Genomic DNA, 22,387 nt, shown 5'->3' on the forward strand with positions numbered 1-22,387 from the left:
TACACAAGAAAAGGCCTCATATTTTCTAACGCGGGGTAAGATAATACATATTAAATATTATATTCATGATAATAAATTAATTTGATTTATTTGTACGAATTAATGTGTGTTTCACAGTTAATATCAACATTTTTTTTAATTCTTTGTGTTTCGCTAGATGATCCACAGTGGAACACGCATTCTTGAATATTAAAAAAATACTTAATTAATTATACTTAATTATTCACATACTATTCTGTTTCTTATAAAATGGTTTTGGTACCTTTGACGCAGTAGCGGAAACTGTGGGTCTATTATAATATACCGATACTGACGTTTCATATCGGAATGACGCAGTTGTGAAACATGCCGCCAAGAACATTTAGTATTATACAATACACGTAGTATAAAATATATGCTGTTAACGCTACCATTTTTGTATGTCTATTAAAATAGATACAATAATATGTGAATCGTATTAACTATGATTATTATTTCCTTTTTCCTACTGTTAAAAATATTAAGGTGATCGAATGACTGTATTGGATAGAGTAAAAGTAATCAACTTGTGCGATTATTTCATATTATGTTGACTATTTGTAATGAAGAAGATCACTTCTTTGTATGATTTTTAAAACTTGAAAATGTAATTGTATTGTTACCATTATCAATTAGAATATTCTAAAGGTAATTGTTATGTCATCATTATCAATTAGAATATTCAATTTACATAAAAGAGACAGCAAACATATGTTTAATGCTAAATGATTAAATAAATCTACTCATTATTTTTTGTAATTTAAGCATAATCATTACGTAATAATGTTACTTAACTAAGTATGTGTAATTGAACAATTTTGAAATTGTTAATTGTATCCAGCATTGAAAATATAATCGATCATTTAAACAATGAAAACTTTTTTTTGTAAATGAAATTCACCACCGAAATTATATATTCATTATGTAAATGACTTATTGATTCTATTCTTTGAATGATTTTGACATGTTTTTTTTTTCTTTTTGTTTTGTTTTACCCAATATTTGAATACATCATTTTGTGTTGTACTTCTCAAATACATGTACCATGTCTTTGCTATCTCAAACTATCTAAAGGTAATTGTTATGTTATCATTATCAATTAGAATATTCAATTTACATAAAAGAGACAGCAAACATATGTTTAATGCTAAATGATTGAATAAATCTACTCATTATTTCTTGTACATTAAGCATAAGCATTACGTAATAATGTTACTTAACTAAGTATGTGTAATTGAACAATTTTGAAATTGTTAATTGTATCCAGCATTGAAAATATAAGCGATCATTTAAACAATGAGAACTTTTTTTTGTAAAAGAAATTCACCACCGAAATTATATATTCATTATGTAAATGACTTATTGATTCTATTCTTTGAATGATTTTGACATCTTTTTTTTCTTTTTTGTTTTACTCACTATTTGTATACATCATTTTGTGTTGTACTTCTCAAATACATGTACCATGTCTTTGCTATCTCAAACACATACTGTGTATAGGCTATACATTTGCAATATGCTATTTTATGCCGAATAAATGTTATGTTATGTTATGATATGTTATTTTGAACATAGAATTGACCAAAAAGGGCTTTTAACAGATTTTGGCAGGTTATTAAGTTTGTCATTAAATGCTTTATAATGATAAATGTAAACATTGGATCGAAAAGGCTCCAGTAAAAAATCAAGAATAAAATTAAAAAAAGGAAAAAAAGTAGCCCTCATCAGGGCTCGAACCAGTGACCCCCGGAGTCCTGATGTAAAAACCAATTACACCGCTCGGCCATCCTGCCAAGTATGTATGACTGACGTATTTTATACTTTATATAAGCAATCTTCGTAGTTTCACCAAATTAAACGACAACAACAGAACTCTCCAAATTATTCAATCGTTTCGCGTTGCAACGCTTTATAATTTTCAGGTTTTTAAATCGTCAAAAGATGCATATAATGGCTATATTAGACCATTGTTAATGTTCAGTATTACAGTTTCCTTACTAATATCATAACTAAATCGAAAATGTGCGAATCTGAAACAACTTTTTTCAATTTTGTCAATTTACCAAAACGTGAAAAGATCCCTTTAAGCAACAAAACCATATCAATGGCAAATTTATCTGTCTTCAAATATATAACGAATTTTTCATACTAGTATATCCACTTCAATCATTTTGAATGTGAAAAATAGACAAATAAAACGACCTTATTATACCCCCACAAACGAAGTTAAGGGGGGGGGGGGGTATATAGGAGTGAACTTGTCTGTCTGTCGGTCTGTTTGTCTGTCGGTCTATCCTAAAGCGTTTAAAATGGCTGTAAAACAAAAACTAACATACTTGTTAATAAATTAATTGTATTTACTAAAATATAACTAAAAAAAACACCAAATTCTGCATATATCCTGATACTTATTCCACTGATCGGGTGTGTACGTTGGTCGGGGTGTTGGTGTGTACGTTGGCCGGAGTGTTGTTGTGTAAGTTGGCCGGCGTGTTGGTGCGTACGTTGGCCGGCGTGTTGGTGTGTACGTTGGCCGGGGTGTTGGTGTGTACGTTGGCCGGGGTGTTGGTGTGTACGTTGATTTAGTATATTTTAACCTAAACACAATGATAACGAGCAGGTGATTTAGGTAGTTTATCTTGAATGCTCTGAGCTTTAATTAGTACATACGAGCGACGCGGAGAGTCGATAGCTGGGAGTATTATTGCAACTAGCGATTTAGGTACAAAGTCCTCAAATACGCCCCGTTTTATTGAGCAGAACGTATGAAGACAAGGATTTTTTAAGTTTGATGTAAATTTACAGGTAAGAACGGGTTAATTATTTTGTTCTACAAGTATCCACAGTGCATTTACGTGTTTACTTATATTTAGAAAATGAGCACTGTCTGATTACAGACGACAATTTACTTACTTTGATTTGAACATTACGTTTACTCTTTTAGAAGTTAGTATACACTGTGTATTCGACGTAAAATTATGTCGAAGATTCGTAGGCTATCACAGCAATTATAAGGCTATTGTCGTGTATATATAACGGATATTTGTTGGATTCGGTGGATTATCGATTTTAATTCACGAAAGATCATAGAAAAAATATATTTTCTATGATCACGAGTGAATTAAAATCGATATTCCACCGAATCCAACAAATTTTCTTTTTATTTTATGCTCTTTTTCACAGTTTATTTACATTGTTTAAGAGTTTAACTAAAGAATTTCGCTGAAATAATGACGTACTTTCGTAAAAAATGACGTCATTTCACAGTAAACAGTGAAAATTATCGATGATTTTCACTGATAATTTTCAACTTTTAAAACAGTGAAAGTATCAGTATTAATTCACTGATATTTCTCTATAAACCACCGGAAAGCATAAAATAAAAATAAATAAACTACACGTATGGTTTTTAAGTTTAATGTACATCGATAATAAATATATAATCAGGCAACTTGATAGTGCGCGTGCATGTGATGACGCTACTGCAAGTCGACTATGGCCAAAGTAAATAACTATTAAAATGACAACATTGCTCATTTCTTAAAGTCGACTATGGCCACAGTGAATGACTCTGAAAATGAAACAATTTTTCGTTACTCCAAGTCAAATATAGCTACAGTAAATGACTCTTAAAATGTCACCACTGTTCATTAATGAAAGTCGACTATGACCACAGCAAATGACTCTTAAAATTACACAATTGTTCATTACTGCAAGTAGACTATGGCCACAGTTAATCACTCTTAAAATGACACCATCGTTCATTACTGAAAGTCGACTATGGCCACAGCAAATGGCTCTTAAAATGTCCCCATCGTTCATTACTGCAAGTCGACTATGGTCACAGTAAATGACTCCTAAAAAGACACCATTTTTCAGTACTGCAAGTCGACTATGGCCACAGTAAATGACTCTTTAAATGACACCTACGTCCAATACTACAAGTCGACTATGGCCACAGTCAATGAATCTTAAAATTACACCATTGTTCATTACTGTAAGTTGACTATGGCCACAGTATAAATGACTCTTAAAATGACACCATTGTTCATTACTGCAAGTCGACTATGGCCACAGTAAATGACTCTTGAAATAACATCATTGTTCATTACTGAAAGTCGACTATGGCCACAGTAAATGACTCTTAAAATTAGACCATCGTTCATTACTGCAAGTCGACTACGGCCACAGTAAATGACTCTTCAAATGACACCATCGTTCATTACTTCAATTCGACTATGGCCACAGTAAATGACTCTTAAAATGTCACCACTGTTCATTACTGGAAGTCGACTATGGCCACAGTATATGACTCTTAAAATAAGACCATCGTTCATTACTGCAAGTCGACTATGGCCACAGTAATGAACAGTGGTGACATTTTAAGAGTCATTTACTGTGGCCATAGTCGACTTGTAGTAATGAACGATGGGTGTCATTTTAAGAGTCATTTACTGTGGCCATAGTCGACTTGTAGTAATTAACGATGGGTGTCCTTTTAAGAGTCATTTACTGTGGCCATAGTCGACTTTTAGTAATGAACGATGGGTCATTTTAAGAGTCATTTACTGTGACCATAGTCGACTTTGAGTAATGAACGATGGTGTTATTTTAAGAGTCATTTACTGTGGCCATAGTTGGCTTGCAGTAATGAACGATGGTGTCATTTTAAGAGTCATTTACTGTGGCCATATTCGACTTGCAGTAATGAACGATGGTCTCATTTTAAGAGTCATTTACTGTGGCCATAGTCGACTTTCAGAAATGAACGATGATGCGATTTTCAGTGTTATTTACTGTGGCCATATTCGACTTTTAGAAAAGACTATAGACTATTTATAGTCAAGAACAATAATTCGATTTTAAAATAATCTTAAGTGGTTAAGGATGAGGTGTGCTAACGAATGCAATTTGAAATATTATTTTCTCACGCCGTGGCTAGACTTCTAGAAGGAAAGAACTGAAAAAATAGACTATTTGTTTTAAATGTATTAGTCCGTCGGTACCGTACATATTACGAACAAACGTATTCGCTTTTAAATGTAACTTAAATCTTTTGAACATCATGCACAAACTATTTAGCGTTGAACTGTTTTGCTGAATAAAAAAAAATGTTGCGTAATTTGGTGTTTCACTGCCTTTTTGCAGACAATGGAAAAGAGACATTTCAGACAATGGAAAAGAGGGGAACGTCTCTTTTCCATTGTCTGAAATGTCTCTTTTCCATTGTCTGCAAAAAGGCAGTGAAACACCATATTACGCAACATTTTTTTTTTATTCAGCAAAACAGTTCAACGCTAAATAGTTTGTGCATGATGTTCAAAAGATTTAAGTTACATTTAAAAGCGAATACGTTTGTTCGTAATATGTACGGTACCGACGGACTAATACATTTAAAACAAAAAGTATATTTTTTTAGTTCTTTCCTTCTAGAAGTCTAGCCACGGCGTGAGAAAATAATATTTCAAATTGCATTCGTTAGCACACCTCATCCTTTACCACTAAAGATTATTTTAAAATCGAATTATTGTTCTTGACTATAAATAGTCTATAGTCTTTACTAAAAGTCGAATATGGCCACAGTAAATAACACTGAAAATCGCACCATCTTTCATTTCTGAAAGTCGACTATGGCCACAGTAAATGGCTCTTAAAATGAGACCATCGTTCATTACTGCAAGTCGAATATGGCCACAGTAAATGACTCTTAAAATAACACCATCGTTCATTACTCAAAGTCGACTATGGCCACAGTAAATGACTCTTAAAATGACACCATCGTTCATTACTGCAAGTCGACTATGGCCACAGTAAATGACTCTTAAAATGACACCCATCGTTAATTACTACAAATCGACTATGGCCACAGTAAATGACTCTTAAAATGACACCCATCGTTCATTACTACAAGTCGACTCTGGCCACAGTAAATGACTCTTAAAATGACACCATCGTTCATTACTGCAAGTCGACTATGGCCACAGTAAATGACTCTTAAAATGACACCATCGTTTATTTCTAAAGGTTGACTATGGCCACAGTAAATGACTCTTAAAATGACACCATCGTTCATTACTAAAAATCGACTATGGCCACGGTAAATGACTCTTATAATAACACCATCGTTCATTACCGAAAGTCGACTATGGTCACAGTAAATGACTCTTAAAATAAGACCATCGTTCATTACTGCAAGTCGACTATGGCCAAAGTAAATGACTCTTAAAATGACACCATCGTTCATTACTTCAATTCGACTATGGCCACAGTGAATGACTCATAAAATGACACCACCGTTCATTACTGGCAGTCGACTATGGCCACAGTAAATGATTATTAAAATGTCACCACTGCTCATTACTGCAAGTCGACTATGGCCACAGTAAATGACTCTTAAAATGAAACCATCGTTCATTACTGCAAGTCGACTATGGCCACAGTAAATGACTCTTAAAATGACACCATCGTTCATTACTTCAATTCGACTATGGCCACAGTAAATGACTCTTAAAATGACACCACCGTTCATTACTGGCAGTCGACTGTGGCCACAGTAAATGACTCTTAAAATGTCACTACTGCTCATTACTGCAAGTCGACTATGGCCACAGTAAATGACTCTTAAAATGACACCATCGTTCATTACTGCAAGTCGACTATGGCCACAGTAAATGACTCTTAAAATGACACCATCGTTCATTACTGAAAGTTGACTATGGCCACAGTATATGACACTTAAAATGAAACCATTGTTCATTACTGGAAGTCGACTATGGCCACAGTATATGACTCTTAAAATAAGACCATCGTTCATTACTGCAAGTCGACTATGGCCCCAGTAAATGACTCTTAAAATAACACCATCGTCCATTACTTCAATTCGACTATGGCCACAGTAAATGACTCTTAAAATAAGACCATCATTCATTACTGCAAGTCGACTATGGCCACAGTAAATGACTCTTAAAATGACACCATCGTTCATTACTAAAGGTCGACTATGGCCACAGTAAATGACTATTAAAATGACACCATCGTTCATTACTAAAAGTCGACTGTGGCCACAGTAAATGACTCTTAAAATGACACCCATCGTTTATTATTACAAGTCGACTATGGCCACAGTAAATGCCTCCTAAAATGACGACATCGTTCATTACTGAAAGTCGACTATGGCCACAGTAAAAGACTCTTAAAATGACACCATCCTTCATTACTTAATGTCGACTATGGCCACAGTAAATGACTCTTAAAATGACACCATAGTTCATTACTGAAAGTCGACTATGGCCACAGTAAATGACACTTAAAATGACACCATCGTTCATTACTGCAAGTCGACTATGGCCACAGTATATGACTCTTAAAATAAGACCATCGTTCATTACTGCAAGTCGACTATGGCCGCAGTAAATTACTCTTAAAATGAAACCATCGTTCATTACTAAAAGTCGACTATGGCCACAGTAAATGACTCTTAAAATGACATCCATCGTTTATTATTACAAGTCGACTATGGCCACAGTAAATGACTCTTAAAATGACGCCATCGTTTATTACTGAAAGTCGACTATGGCCGCAGTAAATGACTCTTAAAATGACACCATTGTTTAATACTATAAGTCGACTATGACCACAGTAAATGACTCTTAAAATAACACCATCGTTCATTACTAAATGTCGACTATGGCCACATTAAATGCCTCTTAAAATGACAACATCGTTCATTACTGCAAGTCGACTATGACCACAGTAAATGACTTTTAAAATAACACCATCGTTCATTACTAAAGGTCGACTATGGCCACAGTAAATGACTCTTAAGATGACACCATCGTTCAATACTAATTGTCGACTATGGCCATAGTAAATGACTCTTAAAATGACACCCTTTTTCCATACTAAAAGTCGACTATGGCCACAGTAAATGACTCTTAAAATGACACCATCGTTCAATACTAAAAGTCGACTATGACCACAGTAAATGACTCTTAAAATAAGACCATCGTTCATTACTGCACGTCGACTATGGCCACAGTAAAAGACTCTTAAAATGACACCATCGTTCATAACTAAAAGTCGACTATGGCCACAGTAAATGACTCTTAAAATGACACCATCGTTCATTACTTCCAGTCGACTATGGCCACAGTAAATGACTCTTAAAATAACACCATCGTGCATTACTGAAATTCGACTATGGCCACAGTAAATTACTCTCAAAATAATACCATCGTTCCTTACTGCAAGTCGACTATGGCCACAGTAAATGACTCTTCAAATGACATCCATCGTTCATTACTGCTATTCGACTATGGTCACAGTAAATGAATCTTAAAATGACACCACCGTTCATTACTAAAAGTTGACTATGGCCACAGTAAATGACTCTTAAAATGACACCATCGTTCATTACTGGAAGTCGACTATGGCCACAGTAAATGAATCTTAAAATTACACCATCGTTCATTACTGCAAGTCGACTATGGCCACAGTAAATGGCTCTTAAAATGACACCATCGTTCATTACTGAAAGTCGACTATGGCCACAGTAAATAACCCCAATTATCTATGTTTAAGCATTAATACGAAAATGTGAATGAGATTTTGTAAAAAGACAAAGGCGCTCTTATGCCATTATAAGCATTAATACAAAATTGTGAACGAGTTTTAGGCAAACCACATAGGCGCTCTTATCCGCCATATAGCCATTAATACGGAAATATGAACGAGATTTAGTCAATATACATAGGCGCTCTTTTCCCTTGATAAGCATTAATACGGAAATATGAACGACATTTTGTTAAAACAAATAGTCTCTTTTATCATCCATATAGGCAATAAATACGGAAATTAGAACGAGATTTAATGAAAAGACAAACGCGCTCTTATCCCATTATAAGCATTTATTCAAAAGACATAGTCGCTCTTATTCGCCATATAGCCATAAATACTGAAATATGAACGAGATTTAGTCAAAAGACATAGGCGCTCTTATCAACCATATAGCCATAAATATAATACAATGTAAGAGTACTATATTTTACACTTGTATGTATAATGAATATTCCTGATTCACGTATGAGTTTGAGCGCTCATTAACCTGTTTAACCTGCCCAGTAGTTAACATTGACCGTTCCAAAGCGGTGACACCGGCTTTATTGTACTCTTTTTGTTTTTTGTTTCGTTTTGTGCCGTTCTGTTTTGGCAATTCATCACCTGCCATGAATAAAGGACCACGTACGTATGTATAATACAGGGTAAGATCTTTGATCCCAAAAGGTACATGGTGCTGCTAAAAAGAAGCACGGGGGCGATTCGGAACAGAAACTGACATATTCATATAATACCCAGGTATTTTATTAATCAAATATAAACATATTGTCATTAAGAAACAAATTACCTATGGAAAAACGTATGATTGCGTCACTATACACACGCACAAACGTTTGCAAATGTTTTGCTAAGATTTGCAGTAGATTTACGCTTGTTGCAAGAAAGATATTTATTTTTGCATGCATTTATTATTGCATGTAGAATACGCATTTAATCCGAATGCGCCAACTCTTGTAAGTAGACAAAATGACACCTCCATTATGATGGCTTTTTACCCTTCTAAGACAGTGAGGGAATATTATTTTGGCGATGTCCGGAGGTGTTTATCAATAATTATTTATTAAATTTCATTAAACTTAATATGAATGTGTTCAATCATACTGCGGTGCACGCGTTATTAATTTATTGCCCCTTAATAGATTGAAATTCAGGAAGGTTGTACGTCCGGAGCTATTTCACAGTACCTATTTCACGAAACTTTAAACAAATATACATCATCATTCGCCGATATTGTTTCTGTGTGGTTCTTCGTCCTTCCACTTTCAATGTCCGGAGCTGTGTGACAGTAACTATTGCATGAAAGTCTATAAAACTTAAATGTCATCATACTGCAGTGGTGCACACTTAAGTTCTGTCCGGATCGATAACTCAACAGTTAACAGTAAACCGGTGTCTGCAATGCAACGATCCCACTTTTGTCCTAACACATCTTCCGGCCGTACGGTGTTGTCAGCCATGTTGAACTTTTCTGCAGGATGTTAGCGTCTTTGTGTTCACCAGGCTTTACCTTTGAAATAGATTGCAACAAAATCCAATCTGGTACGACATATTGACTAGGATTCTCACACAGTTTTTGAGTACCAAGAAAGTTGTGACATTCGCTACAAGAAAACTTGCTTTTTAACATGAATATACATCTACTATCCAGAAAAATTTCTTACATGAAATTTCATGAGCACCTACAATTTCATCTGTAAAATTTATGTTCCGTGTTTTACTTACGTCTATCTGCTAGGGCGCTTGATCAATATTCTTTTATGCTCGAGCCTGCATTAAAAAACCCAAAATATTTGTGAAAATGAACTAAAAACACATCAAGTTACATAACAAGTCAAACTTTTAAAGTGTCAAAGGCTACGAAGACACTTATAAGTAATTGTTTTATTTCGATGATACGATAAACTTTTACTAATCATAAATTGTCTGTGACTAGTAATTGTATTAATGGCTTGGTTATGCTAAAACACGTTACAGATATCTCTTTAAACCATTTTGTAAAACGTAAATCCGAATGAAATTTCTATGACATTTATACGAAAAGAAAAACCTAATATGACTGCTATATTTTTTTACAAAACTGATCATTGTAGTATTAATGATATGGACAATACATACGGTGAGTTGTTGCCAGGCTATATGCTGTGAAAATACTTTTGGCCACCGTTCGTTGCAGAGCCTCTGTGGCCTCTTTATAACTACATCCAGTCGCGTGCAGTTTTATGATGAAACAAACGATTATGAGAATATTTAACAAATTTTACATACATGTACTGTGAAATATTTTCTGTACGAATATGTAGTTTACTTTGACACCAAAGAAGAAAATAATTATTGTATGACATTCGAAACCGATATACTTTTTTCAATTAATTATATAACTTTAAATTTTTGCCTTTACTATTTATATTGTTCGGACTCGCCTTTAAAAAAACCGCGTAAAAAATAAAACGGGATTCTATGTCTATTGACAGTCTAACAGGCATGTTATATGGAGATATTGTACATTTTAAGAATTTGTTCTTCCCATTAACATTTAAAATATTTACATTTGACGAATTAAATTTACACAAACACAGCGCAAGTTTATACTTTCGTGAATAAAATGTGGTTGTGCACAAAATGAACAAAATGTTACGCAATCTTATAAATAAAATCATGTTTTGAAAACGTATATATTATTGTAAGATAATACTTGTTACAAAAAATAATCAAAGACCATACTCTTTACCTCTTGCATGATCACTGAACACGCTTCCTTGACGAGGACGGATTCTGTATACGATGAAACTAGTCTGTAATTTAATATAGAAATGGTATTGGTTTTAATTTTTATAAGTTTAAGTTTAGTTTTTAACAAATGTTGATGGCAGTCTCGATCGAGCACGACCTTAGATGTATATCTTTCCACATACTAATTTTTAACCTTTACAAAATCGGTCATATGCAATATTATGTTTATTTTTCACTTTCTAAATCCATTGTAAACGGCCCAATGATTATGTTATGGCTGACTGGAATAGTTCATGAAAAAAATCAATACTCAATAAAAAAAATATATAATACGAAATACCTTTTGTTCTTCTTGTAAGCTGATTTCAGCTTTTCGTTAGCTACGAGCTTTACCAAAGGGTGGTTCCTGTAAATGTCGTCATTATTGACAGTTTAAGTAAGCAATCAATTTCCCATGTTTTGTGAAATTTGTATGAAATCAAAGAAAGGGAAAGTTTTACATTGTGTATGGTACCGTTTGTCAGGAGAAATTGTGAATAAGCGAATAACACATATTTTTTCTTTACAATCGAACCTCGACTTTTATCGTTGATTGATTCAAAATATTTCGGCTCTTATCCTAAATATAAAGTGGTTATATAAATAAGGGAACACAGATAGCTTTCAATATAATTGGTATTTTGAATGCCAAGCGCTTATGCAATATACAGTTGCCATTGCTAGGCATTGTACTGTACTAAGTGCCTGTTCGTAATGCAACCGGATCATTGCGATACTTTGGTCTTTACGAATTTCTCATATAGAGTTTATCTATTTCGTTCGGAGCTCATAGAATTCGAAGTAGCTATTGACTTTGGGCAAGTAACAGACGCATCAAGACCAATTCCACAACACCGTCACACATAGGTTTCGGTGGCAAGACCGAGTTCGAATACTACGCCGTTTACAAAGCTTTTCTTCTGTTAAAGTCAGTTTTTGTAAGCATTAACGCACATTTTGAATAAGCTTAGTATATCAGTGCATTGAATTTAATTGCAGAAAAGCTACCTTATTTATGACAATTACAACTTACCCGTTTTCTGAAAAGGTATCTTGGATGTTTTTCTCCACGACAGTCAATGCCTGAATTACATGAGGAAAAAACTGTTAAAAAAGAACCAAATGATTATAGCATGTACACTGTTTCAAGAGTATGACAATACGTTAATGAAATTGTGCATTAATATTTGAATATGATAATCAATAGGCATGCAACGGAGAGTAATGTATGAATTAATACCTCTAACGTGAAAACGCAAAATCCATATCCGATGGAACTTTTTGGTGCCGCGTCTACGTTTGTAATAAATTTGCAATGGATAAGCAACCACAAAACGTCACTGAAATATATATAAAAAAGATCGGAATGAAATGGCGATAGAACTTCGACCAAATTCCTATGAACTTATGTGATCCAATGAAGAGTAAAATATATATGACTTTCTTTTACATTATTGTAACCACTAGAACATGTAGAAATCCTATGAAACCATTGCTCACCTGTCTTCCACCGTCGATGTGACAATGGAAAATCACGTTTTGTATGCCACAGGGACCTAGATAGCATTTAATGTTGCCATAGTCGACAAGCAGTAATGAACAGTGATGACATTTTAAGAGTCATTTACTGTGGCCATAGTCGACTTGCAGTAATGAACAGTGGTAACATTTTAAGAGTCATTTACTGTGGCCATAGTCGACTTGCAGTAATGTACAATGGTGTCATTTTAAGAGTCATTTACTGTGGCCATAGTCGACTTGCAGTAATGTACAATGGTGTCATTTTAAGAGACATTTACTGTGGCCATAGTCGAATTGCAGTAATGAACGATGGTGTTATTTTATGAGTCATTTACTGTGGCCATAGTCGACTTTTAGTAATGAACGATGGTGTCATTTTAAGAGTCTTTTACTGTGGCCATAGTCGACTAGCAGTAATGAACGATGGTGTTATTTTAAGAGTCATTTACTGTGGCCATAGTCGACTAGCAGTAATGAACGATGGTGTTATTTTAAGAGTCATTTACTGTGGCCATAGTCGACTTGCAGTTATGAACGATGGTGTCATTTTAAGAGCCATTTACTGTGGCCATAGTCGACCTTTAGTAATGAACGATGGTGTTATTTTAAGAGTCATTTACTGTGGCCATAGTCGAACTGCAGTAATGAACAGTGGTGACATTTTAAGAGTAATTTACTGTGGCCATAGTCGACTTGCAGTAATGACCAGTGGTGACATTTTAAGAGTCATTTACTGTGGCCATAGTCGACTTGCAGTAATGAACAGTGGTGACATTTTAAGAGTCATTTACTGTGGCCATAGTCGACGTTTAGTAATGAACGATGGTGTTATTTTAAGAGTCATTTACTGTGGCCATAGTCGAATTGCAGTAATGAACAGTGGTGACATTTTAAGAGTCATGTACTGTGGCCATAGTCGACTTCCAGTAATGAACGGTGGTGTCATTTTAAGAGTCATTAACTGTGGCCATAGTCGAATTGCAGTAATGAACGATGGTGTAGTTTTAAGAGTAATTTACTGTGGCCTTAGTCGACTTGCAGTAGCGCTCATCACATGCACGCGCACTATCATGTTGCCTGATTATATATTTATTATCGATGTACATTAAACTTATAAACCATACGTGTAGTTTATTTATTTATTAAGTACACCATACACATCCATATTTGACCATTGCAGATAGAAGACTAGTACCAGTACATATAATTTCATTCGTATTTAAGAATGAAATTTATGTTATTACTATTTACTTTTTATCTTTTAGTCCTCGGACGTCTTTCTAAAACTAAATGTTTTATAACCGGTCTTTCTCTTCCATAACCGGTCTTTCTCGTGTATGGCCATACAACTATTTTCCATAGCCGAAACAGCCAATCGAAACAGGGGACGAAACAGCCAATGGAATCAGGAAAATGGAAAAGAGTGTTTCCCGGAAAAGAGACGTTCCCAAGATTTCCGGTTCATTCGCGTTCTACTTTCGGAATAGATATGCTTTAAGAAATGATTTTATTTAATGAAAAAGAGTCTTACTGGTCAGAAAATACATATTTTAAAATCAGTTTTTTTCACTCGTCCTGTAGGACGAGAGCTTTAGGGAAATTCACTCGTCCTTTCAAGATTTCACTCGTCAATACTAGCGGACGAGTGGAATTTTTGTCGCCTGTCATATAATAAAACTGTTACTTTATTGGTGCTATCGGTGAATTCTCAGAATGCATGATTAATATTCGTGTGGTTTTAGCTCGGCTGTTTTCGGAGAAAACCCGAGGTATTGTCATAGCCATCTAGTGGTGTCGTCCACCTGCATCGTGCTAAATTCTTGACATTGGCTCTAAAATCAAAGTGCTTCCACCTACAACTTTGAAACTTCATATGTAGATGCACCTTGATGAGTTCTACACGCCACACCCATTTTTGGGTCACTAGGTCAAAGGTCAAGGTAACTGTGACCTCTAAAAAAAATATAATCTGACAAGCTTTCAATTTCATTTATTAAAAACTGCACCCACAGCCGAGCGTTGGCACCCGTTATGCTGTGCTCTTGTTATGAATTTTTTCCAAGTTCCAAACTATCTTTTGCAGGGGGAAACTACTCCGACTAATGCCATTTGTGACGGCAACGTGATATAATTACAGCAATGGAGGCAAAGAACAAAACTATCAAACAAGAATTAGCACTGCATCAGGTAAATTTCATGATGATAGAAAAGCAATCCAGATAAAATAATGAAATGCTCAGGGTAGCCTAGGGTGTCTTAATCTCTAACAAAATCTGTTGATGGATATGTGCTGAATGCATTTCTCGGCATACATACTATGTCCCTATTCACAGGTGGTCTGTTATGTTAATCATGTAAAACAAACAAAGTAACTTGCAAAAGCCTACATGTACTATTTGGGGGAAAATTAGATAAAAAATTTTCTTACAGTAAACCCACACAAGAAATCAATGTCCTTTTTGGTGTATTTTTAGCTCTTTGTCCGTCGTCCGTCCGTCCACATTTGTTCGTAAACACTCTAGAGGTCACATTTATTGTCAGATCTTCATGAAACTTGGTCAGAAGATTTGTCCCAATGATATCTCGATCGAGTTCGAAACTGGGTCATGCTGTGTCAAAAACTAGGTCACTAGGTCAAAAAATAAGAAAATCCTTGTAAACACTGTAGAAGTCACATTTCATACCCAATCTTCATTTTACTTTGTCAAAATGTTTGCCTTAATGATATGTTGGTTGAGTTCAAAAGTGGTTCCGGTCCGTTGAAAAACATGGCTGCCAGTGGGTGGGGCAGTTTTCCTTATTTGGCTATAGAGAAACCTTGTAAACACTCTAGAAGTCACAATATTTGCCCAATCATCATTAAAGTTGCTCAAAACATAGGTTTTATTGATATCTCAGACGAGTTCGAAAATGGTCCAGATCGGTAAAAAAACATGGCCGCCAGTGGGCGGGGCATTTTTCTCTCTATGTATATGGTGAAAACATGTGTACACGCTAGAAGTCACATTTTTGGCCCAATTTTCATGAAATGGTCAAAATGTTTGCCTTAATGATATGTTGGTTGAGTTCAAAAGTGGTTCTGGTCTGTTGAAAAACATGGCCCCCAGTCTACTCAAAATATAGGAAATGGCCAGGTCAAATCTTACAAAAACAAAAACACTCCATGCGCCGGAGTTTTGGTTCAATAATGATGAAACTTGACCAGGATGTTTGTCTGGACAAAGGTAAAGTTTGACATTTGGTAAAGAATGAACCGACTCCTCTCAGGTGAGCGAACTAGGGCCATCTTGGCCCTCTTGTTGTACCAATATTTGAGGTTGTGTGCATGAATAGTCATATATGGGTGTACTTATTTGTAAAGAGTGAAATATTGGATCAGTAAAAAGTACACCAAACACTTACTAACACAAATACTAACACATACTAACACTTTTCCCCTATAGTGCTCCTCCTCACCAGTTTTTTGAGGACGAGGATCAAGGCGAAAATGGCGGCACATGCCGAATTAAAGAATAAATTAAAACAAAATGTATCCAATGCAACAATTGTCATATGGTTAAAGTCTCTAGATCAAGATCATCATTCAGTTAAACCATCGGAATCATCCTACAGACAATGTTTAAAAAAAGCTCAAGAAACATATCGTAAACTTGTCAAGAACAAAAATAAAGGAGGAGGACATGAAGCACTCCAGCTATTTCTCAACTCCGAAATTCTACTTCCAAAGACTGCTATTCATTAAAAAACAAAAATTCCAGTCTACCATGCATCAAAAGTGGGGATAGTTTAAACCTATTTATTTTAGCTCGATTGCATCGAAAGCCTAAGGCTTATATAAATGCTCTCGAGTCTGTTTCCTGGGCCTAGAACCAGTACTTGGTGTCTTTGGGGGAGATCTAAAGAACGCTCCCACGGTGGGCATCGAACCCGTGACCTCCCGGTTGCTAGGCGGACACCATATCCATTACACCACGGCGACCTTGAAAAGTGGGGATGATTGTTCATATAAAAATGTAAGCATTGATTTGGCCCTGGAAAATAAGTCTAAATGAAGAAAATGAACAGTTGAAAGGATCCGTAACTGAACTGAAAAAAAGCAAAACTTGGAAAAAACAATAATGAAAATGAAAGAAACCATTACTACTCAGAAAACTCTTATACAATATTTTGAAAAGAGAATCAAAATGAAAGACAAAACTTTGAAAAGAATCAGGTTGCAGCACTCTCGTAATGTTGCAAAAATAAACAAGCTAAACTAAGAAATAGGGCAAATGACAGAACAGATTGATGATGTAAGAAGTAATAATGCAAGGCTTGAAACTGATTTGGCAAATAAAGAACGAGAACAGCAGGCAAAAAATGAAAGAGTGTCAAACATGGAAGAAGAGCGTGATTGGCTGGCAGATATGCTGAATGAGTCACAGTCAGTTAGTTTTTATGACAGCATTGAGGGAAAATACAGTTATGAATTAAGGCAATGTATATACACTCTTTTGTCTTTGAATGTAAGTGCTCAAAATGTTGAACATGTCATAAAATGTGTTTTGAAAATAGTTGGAAAGCAGTGTGAAAAATTACCTGCAAGATCTACTGTTTTAAATATGAATGTTGAGCGTCTTATTCTGTCTCAAATGCAGTTAGGTGAAGTGATGCCAGAGAAAACAAATTTGAGTTGCCTGGAGGGATACTCAAAGAAAATGATACATTTTGGGTTATGGCAATCTGAGGAGTAGGTTGCGAGTGCCCTTAACGAAATAACAAAAAAAACTGAAAAGCTTGATGCCCTGAAGGCCCAGCTAAACTTCAGACGACATATCTTAAAGCAGAACCCAGAGGATATAACGTGTTATTTACTGTCTGTTGGTAAACGCAAATTAACTATCAAAGAAGTCAAAGCGAATGTGAAAAAGCTCGTGAATCATGCTTTCACCATTCAACAACCAGAAGGCAGCAACTCTGAACAGCCAATCCTTACACGAAAAAGAGTTCAACACAGTTTTGAAGAAGATAGAAAATCCAAGAGGTTTTAGGGGCAAAGTAATATCTCAGGTGATAAGCTGTTCAACAGTTGGATAACCACACTTAGCTTTTTGTTCAGTTGAAAGGTGATAATGCGTTAAACAGTTTGATCACCACAATTGCATTACGGTCAGTTGAAAGTTGGTTTTGGCAGCATGATTGTTATTTATATTTTACTGTTATGATATTTTACAGTTTTGTTTTATTGTTTCTTTTTTGTTTTGTTTTGTTTTCAGCTAAACATCACTTAAGAAGCTACATATTAATTTCAAATGTATAGCATGTGATGTACAAACCAAGTCTTAGATAACTTTCGAATAACAACTAATCAGTATTCCTGTACCCTTGATTTGTTATCTTTAACCTTACTAACAGTTTTAAGTGAACTTACTAGCAGTATTGTGTGAACTATTTCATATTACTATTAATTAAAAAAGAAAATGATGATTAAAATACTCATTATGAAGTTTATTTTTGTATTTTTATGCTTCAGGTTCCTGGTTATCCTGAATATTATAACATCATATACGACGGTGACACGGCTGTGTATGTCTTCAAGTTGCTGGAGGACTACAGCAAGGGTGACCTGAAGATTCTAAAACAATAAGGTACAGCATGTAATGATTGTGGCCTTTTTGAATGGTAAATCTAATATTTAATGTTCAGCAATGATGATCAGTTACATGGTTCTTGTGGGAAATTATTTGGGAACGTACAGCATCAAGTTCTTTAAATATTTTACAATTATATGTCAACTTCAAAATACCATACCTTTGTAACCATTAAAGATAAACAATTCATCTAAACTGCAATGATTTGCATTTTCAAAGACCTTTGCAAGGATATACAATACTTGGCACTTTATGTAAATTAAGTAATTTATAAAAAAATAATTTAATGACCTATATAATTCTTTTTCTTTGGCATCATGTTGTCCGTAACCATGTCAAATTCAAAATGCAATAACTATTTAACCATAGCATTTTTAAAGACCTTTTCAATGATATACAACACTTGGCATTTTTGTTAAGTTTAAAAAATGGCCTGTCTTTGTTATTTAAGAGTTTGCAACTCCTTAAATGAAATGAAGACTTAGGGTAATAACGGATCAAGTGTGATAATATTCGTATTGATAATATATTATAATAAAATATATGCAAATCTTGTTGATTCTTACAATAAATGATCTCAATCTAAATATTTTATTTATGTTCTGTATTAATGATTGGATATGATTCAAACAATTTACATGGTTTATAAGATGCCCATATCTTTTTGATCTTTTTAGGATTTTCAACAGATAATTCACACAAGAACACCATGCGTAAAGTGTGGATACAAGATCACATATAGAAAACAATTAATAACAAAAAAAAGAGATATAATTTATAACTGGCAATGTAACCTGGTCATTGTAAACAACACATTTCATGTTTCGACAGTTCTAATAGGTGTAAGATGCCCCACTGAGTGGTTTCAGTCATGTGATGCGTTATTGCTACAACTGATCCGTTAATGCATGTATTGTGGCGAAAAAAAGGTATCACAAATACATTTTGCCTGCGTTAAAAAATAAGACTATGTGCTGAATCAGTAAGCAAAGGTAATATTTAATCAAACTGGTGTAAAAGAAGTCTCAAAACATTTATTGCTTTTCACCAGAACAACTTAATTACGCTTCTGATCCGGTAATGGTACATGTAACTTGACTCTACCCAACAAGAGATTATCTTAAAATATAGCAAGGTGAACATGAAATTAGTATTACTATATAGTATTGTTTGTTTAAAAAGTTAGGAAAGCCTTTTTTAACAGATCAGAAACTAAAAATATTTAACATTTGCTTATTTCCATGCCCTTTAAATAACAACATCAGGGTTGTCATTAGGATTCTTTGTAGCAGGCTTTTGAGTTATTTTAGGGGGCCAACTTGTGCGAGCACCGAATGTGCAAGTTGCTAGGTTGGGCCAAATCGTGGCTTCTGAGCGGTTTTGGGCACATAATTAACATGATTTTGCTCATTGTAAAGAAGAGGATATTTACTGTAAAAATGCAGTCATAAGTCGAGATTTTTTCCCTCCAAAAGCTGATTAAAATTATAGTCTCGACTTATGAGATAGTTAATGAAAAAAATGGAGGTAGATCGATCCCCGCGTCGTCGCAGTAATGGTTGTAAAAGTTGTTGTTGTCATGAAAACTCGTTGATTTACAATGCAAAACGTCTTACATGTATTTGAACTAACGCGAATTAATTTAATAATATTTTTAACCAGGTTTTCCGAAGGAAAAAACTGGTTATTAGATTGGCGAATGCGGGCGGGCTGGCTGGCGGGCGGGCCGAACAAGCTTGTCCGGGCCATAACTATGTCGTTCATTGTCAGATTTTAAAATCATTTGGCACATTTGTTCACCATCATTGGACGGTGTGTCGCGCAAAATAATTACGTCGATTTCTCCAAGGTCAAGGTCACACTTTGAGTTCAAAGGTCAAAAATGGCCATAAATGAGCTTGTCCTGGCCATAACTATGTCATTCATTGTGAGATTTTAAAATCATTTTGCACATTTGTTCACCATCATGGGACGGTGTGTCGCACGAAAGAATCACGTCAATATCTCCAATGTCAATGTCGCCACGACTAAAAATAGATTTTTTTTAAAAACAAACTTACAAAGGGGGTTAATTTTGTTTGTTCATTTCAAAAGTTCAGTTTGAGTTTTCTCCCTTTATCAGATTTTTTTTTCACAATGAAAACCTGGTTTTGTGACAATTTTGTCCCTTGTTCAACTTTGCTTTTGCTTTCTTTTGATAATTTAATCCAAATTTTAATGTTAGCAAGTGTTTTTTTTCTGGAATTGTAAACAAAGAGTCAGTTAAAGTCTTCCGAAATTTGCGCTCTGTGTGAATTGACAGTTTTACTATTAAAGCAAAGCCGCTTCCTGTCTTAAGCCATAAAGCGACACATTTCTCGCCGACAGAATTGGCTTCCTTTGTCTAGCATTCACATGCCGAACCAATCGTGTGTTTGTTCCTCAATGGCAATCGTCCAATTAAATAATAGCATGTGCATAGCTCTGCCTTCGAATCTTTTGCAAAGAACAGAGGTAGAGTTTAACGGTTAATTGAGCAAATGTTAAACGCAAGTTGAGTTCCGATTTGCCAAAATTATTCTGCCCTAAGCATTGAAACGATGAAAACATTTATCCTTTTTTGAGATATACCGATTACTTCCGATTTACAACTTTCTATACAGTTCCTAACTATGGCGGATGCCCCCGTTTACAAAATTCCTAAACACATATATCGTAAATAATGGCAGTGTTTTATTAGATTATTTATACTAATTATCAAATTGCAATGTAATACTATTTTAAGCTACCATAATATTGGGTTTGTTTAATATAATTAACATGTTAAACAATATAGTTGCGCCACAGACTCGGAAATAAATTTGATGGGGTCGCAATTTAAATGACGCTATTTTCCTATTGTCTGTAATTTTTATCCGACTTATGAAGTGCACATACACAAAATGTCACATTTTCGAACCATATTTTATACCCCCGACGTATGAGCGGGTAAACCTATGAGTGAGTTTTTACGGTATGTGAATGGTAAAGAAAAAATAAAGTCCTCAGGTTACATCAACTCTGCTATTATCAAGATTTTGATAATAACAGATATACATGTATAAGAATCCGTGTCAATTTGCCCTTATTTCAGTTCGCCCTTATTCCCATTCGCCTTAAATCCTGTTCGCCCTGGGTCTGTTCGCCCTAAATTTTATTATCAAAGCAGGGAAGCATTAATATAATGAAATTTGTTAACTTTTAAACATTTTATTGTTACCTTCACTATTTATTGAGTTCAGTATATATATATACATGCATATAAATAATACAAAGATGTACATGAAACAAATCAATAAAGAATAAAGTATAATACAATGAACACATTATGTAACACCTTTACATTAATCAATACATGCATATAAATCATACAAATATGTACATGAAACAAATACAGTGTACAGTACAACAATAGCATGGTGAAAGTTATAGGAACATCTTCGATCACTGTGTCCGGTAATTTAGGCTCCGCTAGTGCTCTTAAAAAGAATATTGGGTTGAAATAACGATTTCGGGAAAAAAAAATTCCCGAAATTCTGTTTTGGAAATTTGAAATTTGTTGGTTGGTTTGGAGTAGACATATTGACATGACACAAAAAAGTAGTAATTATCGTTATAAAAGAGACCGATCAATTAACAACATAATTGACAAGTACATTACCGCGGGCGGGTGATGACAATCAACAATACACGTGTCATAACCGCGAAAGCGTGATTACCTTGCTTCGTGGTAAAGATATTTTCAAATATGCAGGTATTGAAATGAAAAAAAAAAATGAAAAAAGGTCTAAATATATACGAAAGTCTCTGTCGGT

General features: G+C 34.7%; 1 protein-coding gene and 1 long non-coding RNA gene across 7 annotated transcripts in view; one reads left to right on the plus strand and one right to left on the minus strand.

The window, feature by feature from the left end:
• The first annotated feature begins 2,672 nt into the window (after nt 1–2,672).
• The window catches only part of LOC127838745 (uncharacterized), a 40,663-nt gene continuing 20,948 nt past the window's right edge, over nt 2,673–22,387 (plus strand). For 2 of the 6 annotated variants that reach the window (XR_008029933.1, XM_052366723.1), the window contains exons 1-3: nt 14,033–14,383; nt 15,008–15,111; nt 18,437–18,551. The gene's annotated coding sequence lies outside the window, so the exon portion shown is untranslated. Of the gene's footprint in view, nt 2,824–14,032; nt 14,458–15,007; nt 15,112–16,761; nt 17,974–18,436; nt 18,552–22,387 lie in introns of those variants that run through there. The other 4 variants (XM_052366719.1, XM_052366718.1, XM_052366720.1 and 1 more) reach the window with 4 other exon arrangements.
• On the minus strand, nt 9,653–12,488 carry LOC127838756 (uncharacterized). The gene is made up of 5 exons (XR_008029936.1): nt 12,437–12,488; nt 11,705–11,770; nt 10,750–11,426; nt 10,357–10,401; nt 9,653–10,141 (listed from the first exon to the last, which is right to left on the minus strand). It is a non-coding gene; the product is annotated as an uncharacterized LOC127838756 (long non-coding RNA).

The sequence above is a fragment of the Dreissena polymorpha genome, chromosome 7 (genome assembly GCF_020536995.1).
Source record: "Dreissena polymorpha isolate Duluth1 chromosome 7, UMN_Dpol_1.0, whole genome shotgun sequence".
NCBI lineage: Eukaryota > Metazoa > Mollusca > Bivalvia > Myida > Dreissenidae > Dreissena > Dreissena polymorpha.